The 15,323-nt window shown below is 41.3% G+C and overlaps 1 long non-coding RNA gene across 2 annotated transcripts; it reads right to left on the reverse strand.

Annotated features, from left to right (window-relative positions):
• Positions 1–1,389: 1,389 nt before the first annotated feature.
• On the reverse strand, positions 1,390–2,289 carry LOC127924513 (uncharacterized). Of its 2 annotated transcripts, XR_008118017.1 has the most exons (4): positions 2,205–2,286; positions 2,092–2,145; positions 1,898–2,005; positions 1,390–1,655 (listed from the first exon to the last, which is right to left on the reverse strand). It is a non-coding gene; the product is annotated as an uncharacterized LOC127924513 (long non-coding RNA). The 2 variants fall into 2 exon arrangements; XR_008118018.1 differs by lacking the exon at positions 2,092–2,145 and having other exon boundaries at positions 1,391–1,655; positions 2,205–2,289.
• Positions 2,290–15,323: the final 13,034 nt, after the last annotated feature.

The following is a 15,323-nucleotide window of genomic DNA, read 5'->3' on the forward strand; positions in this document are numbered from 1 at the left end:
AAAAAACAGTGACAGTTACAGTTAAGAAAAAAACAGTTTTCGATTAGTAACACACTTTTAATGAAACCGGGTCCACTTGATCTCCAACATAACCTAATGAGAAAAAAAGATTACTTTGTACAAAACTAAGTCATTTCTCATAGCTTTCAAACACAACACAAATAGTAGGCAAAACAGGCAAAACAGTAAACACTATTCTCCATAAAATATAAAAACTCAATTGAGTAAATCATAACAAACCAAATCAAAACATTTGGTCACAGCTGATACAAATGACTCCCATGATTGTGAACCTCTTCTGCACAAAACGTCTTTGTACTATTTTTCATTCAGCAATCAATTCTTATTCATGCATAAGAGTGGTCACTTCTGAGTTGCTGTTTGCAAGAATGGACCAAGGACAAGGACAAAGGAGGGGTAGCGGGGCCCATAGAGGAAAATAGTTCAGCTCTCAGGTCAAAATGGAGAAAGGTCAAATAAAGCCTTTTGTTTCTGGATATTCATGCTCTTGACTGACATTCTTTCTGTATGGGACATCTTTGGTACAATTATTTTAGGAAAAAATAATACAACCCATGCTGTGCTAATATGTTTACTTGCCTTTAATGGTGCATACTATAATTCTAGTATCAACAAATGGCACAGACATATAAAAGAGGGTTGACCATCTTAGGTATATTGATAGTTGTAGTTAGTATTTATTGGGCCATCGTGTAATGATTGATTGAAATAACTTTTAATTAACAAGTTGTATGTTTTGATGGAGGTAGCTGATTTTGTCATATTTAATGTTTTGAGAGTCTTAATGCATTTTGCAAATGAAATGTGCCATTTTGGCCAACGTGTTTCAATTTGTGGCTGTGTGTTATTGTTTTAAAAAAGGGAATTCTGTTGGGACAGATGTGTTCAAGCATCCAAGGAAAACCTGTAATAGTTGAAGGAAGCACGTTTGGCAGCCAATACAGCTGTGAATCATTTGGAATAAGATTCTACCAACCTTGCATAACTCTTAGGGCAACATATATTTTGAAAAAAATTGCTCAAGCTAAATTTGGAAGGGAATATTTGATTGACAGCAATATTCAGACCCTGTCTCTGAGTTTCAAGTCAATACTGAGTCTAGACCACTCAGGAACACTGAATTTCTTTCAATTTAGCTAGGCAAGTCAGTTAAGAAATAATTCTTCTTTACAATGATGGCCTAGCAGGGAACGGTGGGTTAACTGCCTTCTTCAGGGCCAGAACAACACATTTTTTAAAAACTTATTAGCTCAGTGATTAGATCCAGCAACCTTTCAGTTATTGGTCCAACGCTCTAACCACTAGGCTACCTGCCACCTCTCTAACCACTAGGCTACCTGCCACCCCTCGAACCACTAGGCTACCTGCCACCCCTCTAACCACCAGGCTACCTGCCACCCCTCTAACCACTAGGCTACCTGCCACCCCTCTAACCACTAGGCTACCTGCCACCCCTCTAACCACTAGGCTACCTGCCACCCCTCTAACCACTAGGCTACCTGCCACCCCTCTAACCACTAGGCTACCTGCCACCCCTCTAACCACTAGGCTACCTGCCACCCCTCTAACCACTAGGCTACCTGCCACCCCTCTAACCACTAGGCTACCTGCCACCCCTCTAACCACTAGGCTACCTGCCACCCCTCTAACCACTCGGCTACCTGCCACCCCTCTAACCACTAGGCTACCTGCCACCCCTCTAACCACTAGGCTACCTGCCACCCTCTAACCACTAGGCTACCTGCCACCCCTCTAACCACTAGGCTACCTGCCACCCCTCTAACCACTCGGCTACCTGCCACCCCTCTAACCACTAGGCTACCTGCCACCCCTCTAACCACTAGGCTACCTGCCACCCCTCTAACCACTCGGCTACCTGCCACCCCTCTAACCACTAGGCTACCTGCCACCCCTCTAACCACTAGGCTACCTGCCACCCCTCTAACCACTAGGCTACCTGCCACCCCTCTAACCACTAGGCTACCTGCCACCCCTAACCACTAACCACCCCTCTAACCACTAGGCTACCTGCCACCCCTCTAACCACCACCCCTCTAACCACTAGGCTACCTGCCACCCCTCTAACCACTAGGCTACCTGCCACCCCTCTAACCACTAGGCTACCTGCCACCCCTAACCACTAACCACTAGGCTACCTGCCACCCCTCTAACCACTCGGCTACCTGCCACCCCTCTAACCACTAGGCTACCTGCCACCCCTCTAACCACTAGGCTACCTGCCACCCCTCTAACCACTAGGCTACCTGCGGCCACTTAACACCTCTTGGGAAGCCATTCTGGTGTGTCTTTGGCATCAACATTTAAGAAAAAAATTGAAATATAACAAATAATTAGGAGCAACAATAAAATAAAAACAGAGTCAATATGCGGTTGGTTGGTCGAGGTAATTGAGGTAATAGAGGTAAAGGTAAAGTGACTAGGCATGGATAATAAACAGAGTCTATATGCGGGGGCATTGGTTAGTCGAGGTAATTGAGTTAATAGAGGTAAAGGTAAAGTGACTAGGCATGGATAATAAACAGAGTCAATATGCGAGGACATTGGTTAGTCGAGGTAATTGAGTTAATAGAGGTAAAGGTAAAGTGACTAGGCATGGATAATAAACAGAGTCAATATGCAGGGACATTGGTTAGTCGAGGTAATTGAGTTAATAGAGGTAAAGGTAAAGTGACTAGGCATGGATAATAAACAGAGTCGAGGTAATTGAGGTAATAGAGGTAAAGGTACTAGGCATGGATAATAAACAGAGCATTGGTTAGTCGAGGTAATTGAGTTAATAGAGGTAAAGGTAAAGTGACTAGGCATGGATAATAAACAGAGTCAATATGCGGGGGCATTGGTTAGTCGAGGTAATTGAGTTAATAGAGGTAAAGGTAAAGTGACTAATGGATAATAAACAGAGTCTATATAAACAGAGTCAATATGCGGGGGCATTGGTTAGTCGAGGTAATTGAGTTAATAGAGGTAAAGGTAAAGTGACTAGGCATGGATAATAAACAGAGTCAATATGCGGGGACATTGGTTAGTCGAGGTAATTGAGTTAATAGAGGTAAAGGTAAAGTGACTAGGCATGGATAATAAACAGAGTCAATATGCGGGGACATTGGTTAGTCGAGGTAATTGAGTTAATAGAGGTAAAGGTAAAGTGACTAGGCATGGATAATAAACAGAGTCAATACGCGGGGACATTGGTTAGTCGAGGTAATTGAGTTAATAGAGGTAAAGGTAAAGTGACTAGGCATGGATAATAAACAGAGAGGAGCAGCAGGGGGAGTGGGGTTGGGACAATGCAAATAATCCGGGTAGCTATTTGGTTAACAATTACACACATTTTTATTCAAAATATACACCAGAAATTTCTTCATTTGGAAATGTTCTAGAAGGTTGTTGTAACGGCGTTCTTCGTTTGTTGAAAGAGAGTCGGACCGAAATGCAGTGTGGTGGTTACTCATGTCTTTAATGAAGAGATCGCGATACATGAAAAAATACTTTTACAAATACAAAAACAACAAACGGAACGTGAAACCTAATTACAGCCTATCTGGTGAAACTACACAGAGACAGGAACAATCACCCACAAAATACAAAGTGAAACCCAGGCTACCTAAATACGGTTCCCAATCAGAGACAACGAGAATCACCTGACTCTGATTGAGAACCGCCTCAGGCAGCCAAGCCTATGCAACACCCCTACTCAGCCGCAATCCCAATAACTACAAAACCCCAATACGAAATACAACAAAATAAACCCATGTCACACCCTGGCCTGACCAAATAATAAACGAAAACACAAAATACTAAGACCAAGGCGTGACAGTTGTCTAATTTAATCCCTTTTTAAATGTAATTTTAAGGCAACAAAATGTGAAAACAAATATGATATGTTATGAATTGCAATTCATACAATATGTTACAGCTTTGCTAAATGTATGATATGTTACAAATTCCAATTTCCAATTTGTTGTGGCTAATTGGATAAGTCTCCAACACCTGAGTTAATACTTGTGGAAGCATCTTTGACAGCCATTACAGCTGTGAATTATTTTAATTAAGATTCTACCAACTTTTCACAACTCTTAGGGCAACATATATATTAATGAATCAAATGGCCACTGGACTATTTACATTGACCCCCCCCCCCCCATTTGTTTTGTACTGTGCTGCTACTCGCTGTTTATTATCTAGGCATAGTCACTTCACCCCTACCTACATGTACAAATTACCTAAAAAGTAGCAATAGTTGCAAAGTTGCTAATGATTTGAGTTGCTAGACGTTCACGTTATATGCCAACCCATCAACCCCGACCAACCACCCTACTTTTGTTTTTGCCTTAAGTACCTTAAGAACCTTCTGTCTTATGTAACCATACCAAATATAGCATATCATACTAATTTGAGTGTCCCGGATGTAAATGTACTATGTTACGTCTAGTCTATGAGACCAGGCTGGTCCCTCCTCTTTCTCTCTCCCCTTGCAACCCACCCTATCTCTGGAACAAAGTGCTTCTTGTGCTGCTGAGAATGCGCCTCGCTCCCTGCTGTGAATGGGTGCCATTAGCACAGTCTTGTGCTGCCCCCTGCAGAATATTCTATTTAATGACAGCAGGTTGGCTTGCCTCATCTTTTTCTTTGATTGATTGGGATACTAATGGTGATGATCAAATCAAATCAAATCAAATGTATTTATATAGCCCTTCGTACATCAGCTGATATCTCAAAGTGCTGTACAGAAACCCAGCCTAAAACCCCAAACAGCAAGCAATGCAGGTGTAGAAGCACGGTGGCTAGGAAAAACTCCCTAGAAAGGCCAAAACCTAGGAAGAAACCTAGAGAGGAACCAGGCTATGTGGGGTGGCCAGTCCTCTTCTGGCTGTGCCGGGTGGAGATTATAACAGAACATGGCCAAGATGTTCAAATGTTCATAAATGACCAGCATGGTCGAATAATAATAAGGCAGAACAGTTGAAACTGGAGCAGCAGCACAGTCAGGTGGACTGGGGACAGCAAGGAGTCATCATGTCAGGTAGTCCTGGGGCACGGTCCTAGGGCTCAGGTCCTCCGAGAGAGAGAAAGAAAGAGAGAATTAGAGAGAGCATATGTGGGGTGGCCAGTCCTCTTCTGGCTGTGCCAGGTGGAAATTATAACAGAACATGGCCAAGATGTTCAAATGTTCATAAATGACCAGCATGGTCGAATAATAGTAAGGCATCATGTCAGGTAGTCCTGGGGCATGGTCCTAGGGCTCAGGTCCTCCGAGAGAGAGAAAGAAAGAAGGAGAGAATTAGAGAACGCACACTTAGATTCACACAGGACACTGAATAGGACAGGAGAAGTACTCCAGATATAACAAACTGACCCTAGCCCCCTGACACAAACTACTGCAGCATAAATACTGGAGGCTGAGACAGGAGGGATGCCTTCTGCCACACCCCTCTTGGTACAAACAAAGGCCGTTTTATTTGATTGACAGGACAATCTAACTAACTGAAGTGTCAAATTTACAGTAGTTACTACAGTGAAAAAATACCATCCTATTGTTTGAGGAGAGTGCACAACAACAAAACTTTTATCACAGTAAATAATGTACTCGCATTCAGTAATCTTGCTCTGATTTGTCATCTTGAGGGTCCCAGAGATAAAATGTAGCGTAGTTTTGCTTGAGAAAATCATTTTTTATATTCAAATGTAGGATTTGGGTCCTACAGTTTGAGCCCCTGTTGTGTCTGGCCCCACAGGTTAGCGTCTTTTCTGTAGGGAAGCTAATTATCCATCATTTATGACATTCCTGGGAGTGTGCAAACTCAAAATTTGTATTACCATATAATTTTTGTAAGTTGTCTATACTTATGTCCTTGAAAATGTATCAATTGACCAATTCGGCACATTTGGCTAGACTTGATACAAAATGCTGTGCAATAATGCAATGCTTCATTGGATCAGTCTGAAACTGCTGCAATCTGGTGGCCAAAATCTAAATTGCACCTAAACTCCTATGTGATTTAATGGCCTTTCTCTTGCATTTCAAAGATGATGAAAAAATTATAATATAGAAATCACATGTTTTTTGTTTGTATTATCTTTTACCAGATCTAATGTGTTATATTCTCCTACATTCATTTCACATTTTCACAAACTTCAAAGTGTTTCCTTTCAAATGGTATCAAGAATATGAATATCCTTGCTACAGGTCCTGAGCTACAGGCAGGTAGATTTGGGTATGTCATTTTCGGCGAAAATTTTAAAAAGGGTCAGTTCCTTTAAGGCCTACATATGGTGAAATCTAATTCTTAACCAAAGAAAAGCTAGACATTTTTTCTCTTTCAGACAAAGGACAATTTCATAGTCTGGACTGGAGTAATATGATTAGGTAGAGTAAATATACATTGAACATGATCTCATGCATTGCATCCCATGTTTAAAGACATGAACTTTTAATCACTCTATATAATAATGGAAGTCTAATGACACTTTGTGACCAAACTATATAATACACATTTGAGCCGAAAAATGTTGTTGTTTTTGCAGTGTCCACAGTGCTGAGCCACTCACGAGTGTTCGGAGGAGAGAAATTCCTGTGTGTGTGTGTGTATGTGTGTGTGTATGGTAGTGTGAAATGCTTTAATTGATGAGGATGGCAAGAATACTGCAGATGTTTAATGCTTGAACAAAATTGTAAAAACACACCCAGCTATAAGCCTGTCAAAGTTTCATGCTCAGCACCTTAAACTTCTTATGGCTTAGATCCCGCTAACGGGATCGAGTGCAGGGCGCTAAATTCAAAACAAAATAAATCTCATAATTAAAATTCCTCAAACATACAAGTATTTTACACCATTGTAAAGATAAAGTTGTTGTTAATCCCACCACAGTGTCCGATTTCAAAAAGGCTTTACGAAGAAAGCACACCAAATTATTATGTTAGGTCAGTACCTAGTCACAGAAAAACACAGCCATTTTTCCAGCCAAAGAGAGGAGTCACAAAAAGCAGAAATAGAGATCAAATTAATCACTAACCTTTGATGATCTTCATCAGATGACACTCATAGGACTTCATGTTACACAATACATGTATGTTTTGTTCGATAAAGTTCATATTTATATCCAAAAATCTCAGTTTACATTGACGTGTTACGTTCAGTAATGTTTTGCTTCCAAAACATCCGGTGATTTTGCAGAGAGCCACATCAATTTACAGAAATACTCATCATAAATGTTGACAAAAATACAAGTGTTATTCGTGGAACTCTAGACAAACTTCTCCTTAATGCGACCCCTGTGTCAGATTTCAAAAAAGCTTTACCGAAAAAGCACACCATGCAATAATCTGAGTACGGCACTCAGACACAAAAACAAGCCACACAGATATCTGCCATGTTGTGGAGTCAACAGAAGTCAGAAATAGTATTATAAATATTCACTTACCTTTGATGATCTTCATCAGAATGCACTCCCAGGAAACCCAGTTACACAATAAATGTTTGATTTGTTCGATAAAGTCCATAATTTATGTCCAAATACCTCCTTTTTGTTCGCGCCCTGAGTTCACAAATCCAAATTCACGACATGCAGGCCATACGAAAAGTCCACAAATTCCATTACAGTTCGTAGAAATATGTCAAACGATGTGTAGAATCAATCTTTAGGATGTTTTTAACATAAATCTTCAATAATGTTTCAACCGGAGAATTCCTTTGTCTTTAGAAATGCGATGGAACGCAACTACCTCTCATGGGAGCCGCCTGAATGATCTCATGGCACTCTGCCAGACACCTGACTCAATCAGCTCTCATTCCCCCCTCCTTCACAGCAGAAGCCTCAAACAAGGTTCTAAAGACTGTTGACATCTAGTGGAAGCTGTAGGAAGTGCAATATGACCCCATAGACACTGTATATTCGATAGGCAATGACTTGAAAAACTACAAATCTAAGATTTCCCACTTCCTGGTGGATTTTTTCTCAGGTTTTTGCCTGCCATATGCGTTCTGTTATACTCACAGACATCATTCAAACAGTTTTAGAAACTTTTGAGTGTTTCCTATCCAAATCTACTAATACTATGCATACATTAGCAACTGGGCCTGAGTAGCAGGCAGTTTACTCTGGGCACCTTATTCATCCAAGCTACTCAATACTGCCCCCAGCCATACGAAGTTATTAATTAAGATATGCCAGTGCATTATAAGCTCTTTATCTCAGAGGTAGGACCACATGAGCTGATAAGAAAATCATCCAGGCACAACTCTAGTTATAACCTAAAACTATGGCCCAGAGTTTTTCCTGGTCAAGTCACATGGTAGGAAAAACTTCTAGCCCTCATAGATTGCATCCCAATAATCTCTCCTTTCTTCTGAAGTGTGCACTCATTCACTACTCCCCCACCCTCCGCAGAAAGTGGATGCTTTTGTTTTTTTGTTTTTACAGTATTTTCAACCTAACTTCCATTTTCAGAGAAAGGCATCTTTCTATGCCAGCTATGTTATTAGGTTACTACTCCTCACAAATATAAGAGCATTGGTGTAGGAATGGCCTTGAGGGAGTTTCTTCTAAAAGTAATTTCCTGTCAAATCCATGAAGGGTATTCAAGAAGTGCACACTTTGGGAGAAAGGAGTGCTTATTGAGAAGCAACCATAGGCCGAGTATGGAGAAGGCATGAATTTCATCACATAGAGAAACTACTGTCTATTTAATTATGCATTCCATCATCAGCCCATTGTTGTAGCCTGGAATTATAATAATAATAATAATAATAATATAATAATAATAATAATAATAATAATAATAATAATAATAATATAATAATAATAATAATAATAATAATAATAATAATATAATAATAATAATAATAATAATATAGCCTGGAATTCCAATGTTAAGCATCTTGACAGAGCCAGATCTGTGTAGAAGACCACCAGTTCCGTGAGGGAATTTGACTGAACTGAACTATGGGATTTGACAGCCTGGTTAGCCTGCTCGCTGCGGGGATATGGACAGAGAGATATATTTAGTGAGGGGGGGTACTGAGGCATACAGGGGTATGTGCCATATCTGTCACCCCCCACTAGGGAACCCTAGTGGATAGTATCAAGGTTAGCCACCCTCCTGGACAGAGAATAACCTGGCATGATATTGGGCTCAACCTACGTCAGCTGTTCACTAAAGACAGAGCAGTTGTTGCCAGTTGTTTGCTTACTGTCAAAAGGCAGACTTTGGCTTTAACAGGTCACATCGCGTCCTATATAAAGGTTGTTGTGTTCTTAGATGATTCCCATGCCAGAGATTAGTTTGGTGCCCTTTTGGAATCTCGATATGTAAAAAATAAAAAAATAAAAAACATTGTCACATACACCAGATAGGTGCAGTGAAATGTGTTGTTTTACAGGTTCAGTAGTACATCACCCTGGGAGCAAATTAGGGTTAAATGCCTTGCTCAGCTCACATATTCAAACTTTTCAGTTACTGACCCAACGCTCTAACCTCTAGGCTACCTGCCACCAAAGCATTGGAGCACATTTTTTGCCAAACTGTTTCAGAGTATCTGTAGAACGTTTATTCTGGGCGGGGCTGGACATGAACCAGGGGGGTATACTACAAAGCAGGATCAATGAGTTAGCCAGCTAACTTTGATAAACAACCTGAAATAACTAATGATTTTCGAATTCAAGCTAATTGGTTGTTGAATCAATTAGACCATGGCCATTTCAAACTTGTCCAAATTGATTTCAGAATGCTAAGGCAACTGGTAAGTTAGCTCATTGATTCTGCTTCGTAGTATACCCCTTAGGAGAGCATCATCTTATAAGAGGCAAATGACAAAAACACAGGTGACAATAAGCCTATGACTCATGAACAGAACAGGTTATGGCTGCGGTGATCAGATTTACAAGCGTAAACACATTACGGAGGTACGTACGGGGCAACATATTGAGTCGTCAGTACCTATCAGAAATCATAACGACAGCAGAAGTGCACGTTGAGAATGTCTCAGATAGTTGTGTGTGTGTGTGTGTGTGTGTGTGTGTGTGTGTGTGTGTGTGTGTGTGTGTGTGTGTGTGTGTGTGTGTGTGTGTGTGTGTGTGTGTGTGTGTGTGTGTGTCGGGTTGCTGCAGAAATAGCCAGCCCACCTGCTGGGGATCACTGAGGGAGTGATGACAGACCATTTGCCTCCACCCCCCTCGGACATTGTTGCCCCCCCTGTACCCCTGTTCCTGTCCCTCGTACCCCTTTTCTCGGTGACCAATGAGAACCCTGTAGTTCCCATCCAGTATATGCTCTGAGCCCTGGGCAAACACTACAGTACAGGCCTATAAACACTACAGTATACAGCTACGTTATACACATTGTGGGGATTGATTCAGAGTGGCATTGTGGCGACTGATATGTTTTCATGTGTCTGACTGCTATATTTCCTCCAATCCCTTGAAACTTAATGACATGCCAACAATTGACTATCTAATAATAAATATGGTCTCATAAAATGTATAATAAATTCCTTATAAATACTATAAGAGTGTGTTTACTGGCATTTGAACTCCAAAAAGACAGACCATGAGCACATCTAATATTGTACCCCATTCCCTATTCATAAAACGGGTAGTCTGATTGGCTAAAACAGCATTCCAGCCGGTACGACATAAAAATACTTCTTTACTGTTGTATCTGGAGTATCGCTACGCTGTTCTTGACATACCATGGCTTCCCATTACGCCTAACAACAGCCCTTAGGCGAGGTATTGGCCATACACCACACCCTCTCGGTCCTTATTGCGTAGATGTAGCCTAGCGCACTACTTTTGACCAATGCCCTGGTCAAAAGTAGTGCACTATAAATAGGCTGCCATTTTGGACACAACTCATGTACAGTATAGGCCAGGGGAAGCATGTGGAATGTCTGGAGGAGAAGTTGAACAGTTATGTGGCATATTACTGGTGACAGGAGGGACATGCCTGTCCCCGTTGTCATAACTACATGTTTTATTATCTGGAGAGGGAGGCCGGGGGAGACAAGATCACAAGAAGCTCGAGCCACATAGAATACAGAACCAGAACATTGGGCCTAACAATACTTCAGATATACCAATCATTAAAGTTGAGGACAACTTTACTACCCTACTGGAACTATGAATGTCAGTGTTTTGCTGCATATTATAAACTGGGTGGTTCGAGCCCTGAATGCTGATTGGCTGACAGCTGTGATATATCAGACCGTAAACCACAGGTATGACAAAACATTTGTTTTTACTGCTCTAATTACGTTGGTAACCAGTTTATAATATCACCTCGGGGGTTTGTAGTATATGGCCAGTATACCATGGCTAAGGGCTGTGTCCAGGCACTCCACGTTGCGTCATGCAAAAGAACAGCACGTAGCCGTGGTATATTGGCCATATATCACACCCCATTGTGCCTTATTGCTTAAATATCACATCTCACTTCTGCATATATCACAATAACAGGCTCTGACAAGGGCCTGAAATAGCCGTGGAAAACATTCACAAGCCTTCTGATTTGTTGTCCCTGATTAACCTCTATTAAACCTGTCACATCAAATAAAAAATGCTTCAACTACTGTACATTGTCACAGCAGCCTATTAAGATACAGAGGTAAGTGCCAAAATAAAATAAACACTTGAGTAAATGAGGGTTCTGGCGGCTCTGTTATGATGTGGAGTGCATTTTCCTGGCATGGAAAATCATTTTATACAATTAATACACAGCCATTCTGAGTGATCACCTTCAACCTATGGTGCGGCATTTCTATCCTGATGGGCGTGGTCTTCCCAGGATGACAATTCCCTAATCCACAGGGCACGAGTGGTCACTGAATGGTTTAATGAGCATGAAAACAATGTAAACCATATGCCCTGGCCGTCTCAGTCATCAGATCTCAACCCAATGGAACACTTATGGGAGATTCTGGAGCGCCGCCTGAACCAGAGGTTTCCACCATCAACAAAACACCAAATGATGGAATTTCTTGTTCCAGACATTTGTAGAATCTATGACAAGGTACATTGAAGCTGTTCTGGCTTGTGGTGGCCAACAACCTATTAAGACACTTGTAGAATCTATGACAAGGCACATTGAAGCTGTTCTGGCTTGTGGTGGCCAACAACCTATTAAGACACCTGTAGAATCTATGACAAGGCACATTGAAGCTGTTCTGGCTTGTGGTGGCCAACAACCTATTAAGACACCTGTAGAATCTATGACAAGGCACATTGAAGCTGTTCTGGCTTGTGGTGGCCAACAACCTATTAAGACACTTGTATAATCTATGACAAGGCACATTGAAGCTGTTCTGGCTTGTGGTGGCCAACAACCTATTAAGACACTTGTAGAATCTATGACAAGGCACATTGAAGCTGTTCTGGCTTGTGGTGGCCAACAACCTATTAAGACACCTGTAGAATCTATGACAAGGCACATTGAAGCTGTTCTGTCCTGTGGTGGCCAACAACCTATTAAGACACCTGTAGAATCTATGACAAGGCACATTGAAGCTGTTCTGGCTTGTGGTGGCCAACAACCTATTAAGACACCTGTAGAATCTATGACAAGGCACATTGAAGCTGTTCTGGCTTGTGGTGGCCAACAACCTATTAAGACACCTGTAGAATCTATGACAAGGCACATTGAAGCTGTTCTGTCCTGTGGTGGCCAACAACCTATTAAGACACCTGTAGAATCTATGACAAGGTACATTGAAGCTGTTCTGGCTTGTGGTGGCCAACAACCTATTAAGACACCTGTAGAATCTATGACAAGGTACATTGAAGCTGTTCTGTCCTGTGGTGGCCAACAACCTATTAAGACACTTTACGTTGGTGTTTCCATTATTTCGGCATTTACTTATGTTTTAGTCATGATAATCAAAATCACAACAACCAATATACACATGTATTCTTTTCATTTCAAGACAAGATGATCAATTTCATAGGCTTTAATGAGAATATAAACCACACAAGTGAAACAGAGTATGTATCCAAATCAACAAAATAACCCAAACAACATTACCCTGTTCATTTTCAGTGGATTTACCATAGGAACAAGGGCTTCTTGCAAAAGGCAGCAAGAGGAATTCACAGAAGTTTTCAGACAATGCCATTAAGGCATTGGTCATGATTTATTATTACACTTTGACCTGCATTGTCACAATGTCACAGGAGGTTATATTTCATCCCTGGTGTCCAGCCAGCCCATTCCTGCAGGACTCTGGTGCTGGTCTATATCTGTTGTCCACCCGCTGCCCAGCCCTGCCCAGACCCACATAAAAGAGAAAATCACCCCCATTGTCTCAGATCCCTCTGTTGTTTGAGCGAGACAGAGAGAGAGTACTGTACCCGACCCGACTGTGGTCCACCCTATTCCAGGTAATACTCATTTGGGTTGGGGATTCTGTGATTCAGAATCAAACTTAAGTATTTATTAAGTAAATGACTTAAGAATTTATTTAGTTTACTTAATAATGACTTAAGTGAATGGTGGCGTTTTGTTGCTGTTGTCAGTGATCTGAAATGATCTGAGGGTTTCAGGCTGATCAGGTAATTCAACAAAGGGAAGATGCCCTAATTGAATTGCCTGGATCGGATTTCAAAATCAAATTTTCTCTCTCCAACCAAGGTTTTCATAATGGCTGATGAGTGAGTATTGTTATCTGGGACAATAGGTCGGCTTGACTGTTAATTAATTATGCATATAGCTCCCTTCAAGTACATTTTTTAATAATACCGCTTTAATGATTATGTATAGCTCAATCTCAGTGTGTTTTCTGTTTAAAAATACATCATAGTATCTGTTCTAAATATACGTAGCCTAAGCCTTATTATAATGAAGTGGACCTATTGTCTTGAGATGACAAGCCATTTGAGTCTTACAGCAGCATGTCGTAGCCTAAGTAAAAATGTATGTAATGTAAGTATATAATAACTGCTTTTGGGAGTATGATACGTGTGTTCTACCTATTGTCTTGAGATGATAAACCATTTAAGTCTTACAGTAGCAGCATGTTGTAGACCCTAGTTATAATGTTAAAATGTCTGTATGCTAGAATAACTGCTTCTGAGGGTATAATACGTCCGTTCTACCTGATTGTGGATCTCTTGCAACATACATTCTCTTGCAAATGACACAGAATGACTCTGTTAAGCTGCCAGTTAGCCATACACAGAGCTAAAACTGAGGGGATGCTACAATGCTATACGCGGCAGAATGGCTTTTTTCCTGTAGTGTCCTTTTCCTAATCCATGGGGGAAATGATGGGGCTTGGGGACAAGGCTGCAACTGTCTGTCTGTCTGTCTGTCTGTCTGTCTGTCTGTCTGTCTGTCTGTCTGTCTGTCTGTCTGTCTGTCTGTCTGTCTGTCTGTCTGTCTGTCTGTCTGTCTGTCTCCTATTACAATGTAATGTACCTCCAGCAGGTTACAAATTATGTTTTTCTTTTCACTAATGCTATTTTTTACTTATGTGTCTCCCTTGTCTTTTTGTGCCCATAAACCTGGTCAAATTTAAGTGAGGTAAGTCTTTTAATGTTTATAAATTCACCGTCAGCACGATCATCATCATCATGCCCATCGTCATCATCATCATATTAGATTTAGGACACCAAAATTATATTTAGACTTGTATGTTGTATGTTATGCCAAGCATTTATTTAATGTCTAAATCAAATCAAATCAAATCAAATGTATTTATATAGCCCTTCGTACATCAGCTGATATCTCAAAGTGCTGTACAGAAACCCAGCCTAAAACCCCAAACAGCAAGCAATGCAGGTGTAGAAGCACGGTGGCTAGGAAAAACTCCCTAGAAAGGCCAAAACCTAGGAAGAAACCTGACCAGAGAGGAACCAGGCTATGTGAGGTGGCCAGTCCTCTTCTGGCTGTGCCGGGTGGAAATTATAACAGAACATGGCCAAGATGTTCAAATGTTCATAAATGACCAGCATGGTCGAATAATAGTAAGGCAGAACAGTTGAAACTGGAACAGCAGCATGGCCAGGTGGACTGGGGACAGCAATGAGTCATCATGTCAGGTAGTCCTGGGGCATGGTCCTAGGGCTCAGGTCAGTTGAAACTGGAGCAGCAGCATGGCCAGGTGGACTGGGGGACAGCAAGGATTCATCATGTCAGGTAGTCCTGGGGCATGGTCCTAGGGCTCAGGTCCTCCGAGAGAGAGAAAGAAAGAAGGAGAGAATTAGAGAACGCACACTTAGATTCACACAGGACACCGAATAGGACAGGAGAAGTACTCCAGATATAACAAACTGACCCTAGCCCCCCGACA

This window comes from Oncorhynchus keta, unplaced genomic scaffold (genome assembly GCF_023373465.1).
Source record: "Oncorhynchus keta strain PuntledgeMale-10-30-2019 unplaced genomic scaffold, Oket_V2 Un_contig_4171_pilon_pilon, whole genome shotgun sequence".
NCBI classification, from domain to species: domain Eukaryota; kingdom Metazoa; phylum Chordata; class Actinopteri; order Salmoniformes; family Salmonidae; genus Oncorhynchus; species Oncorhynchus keta.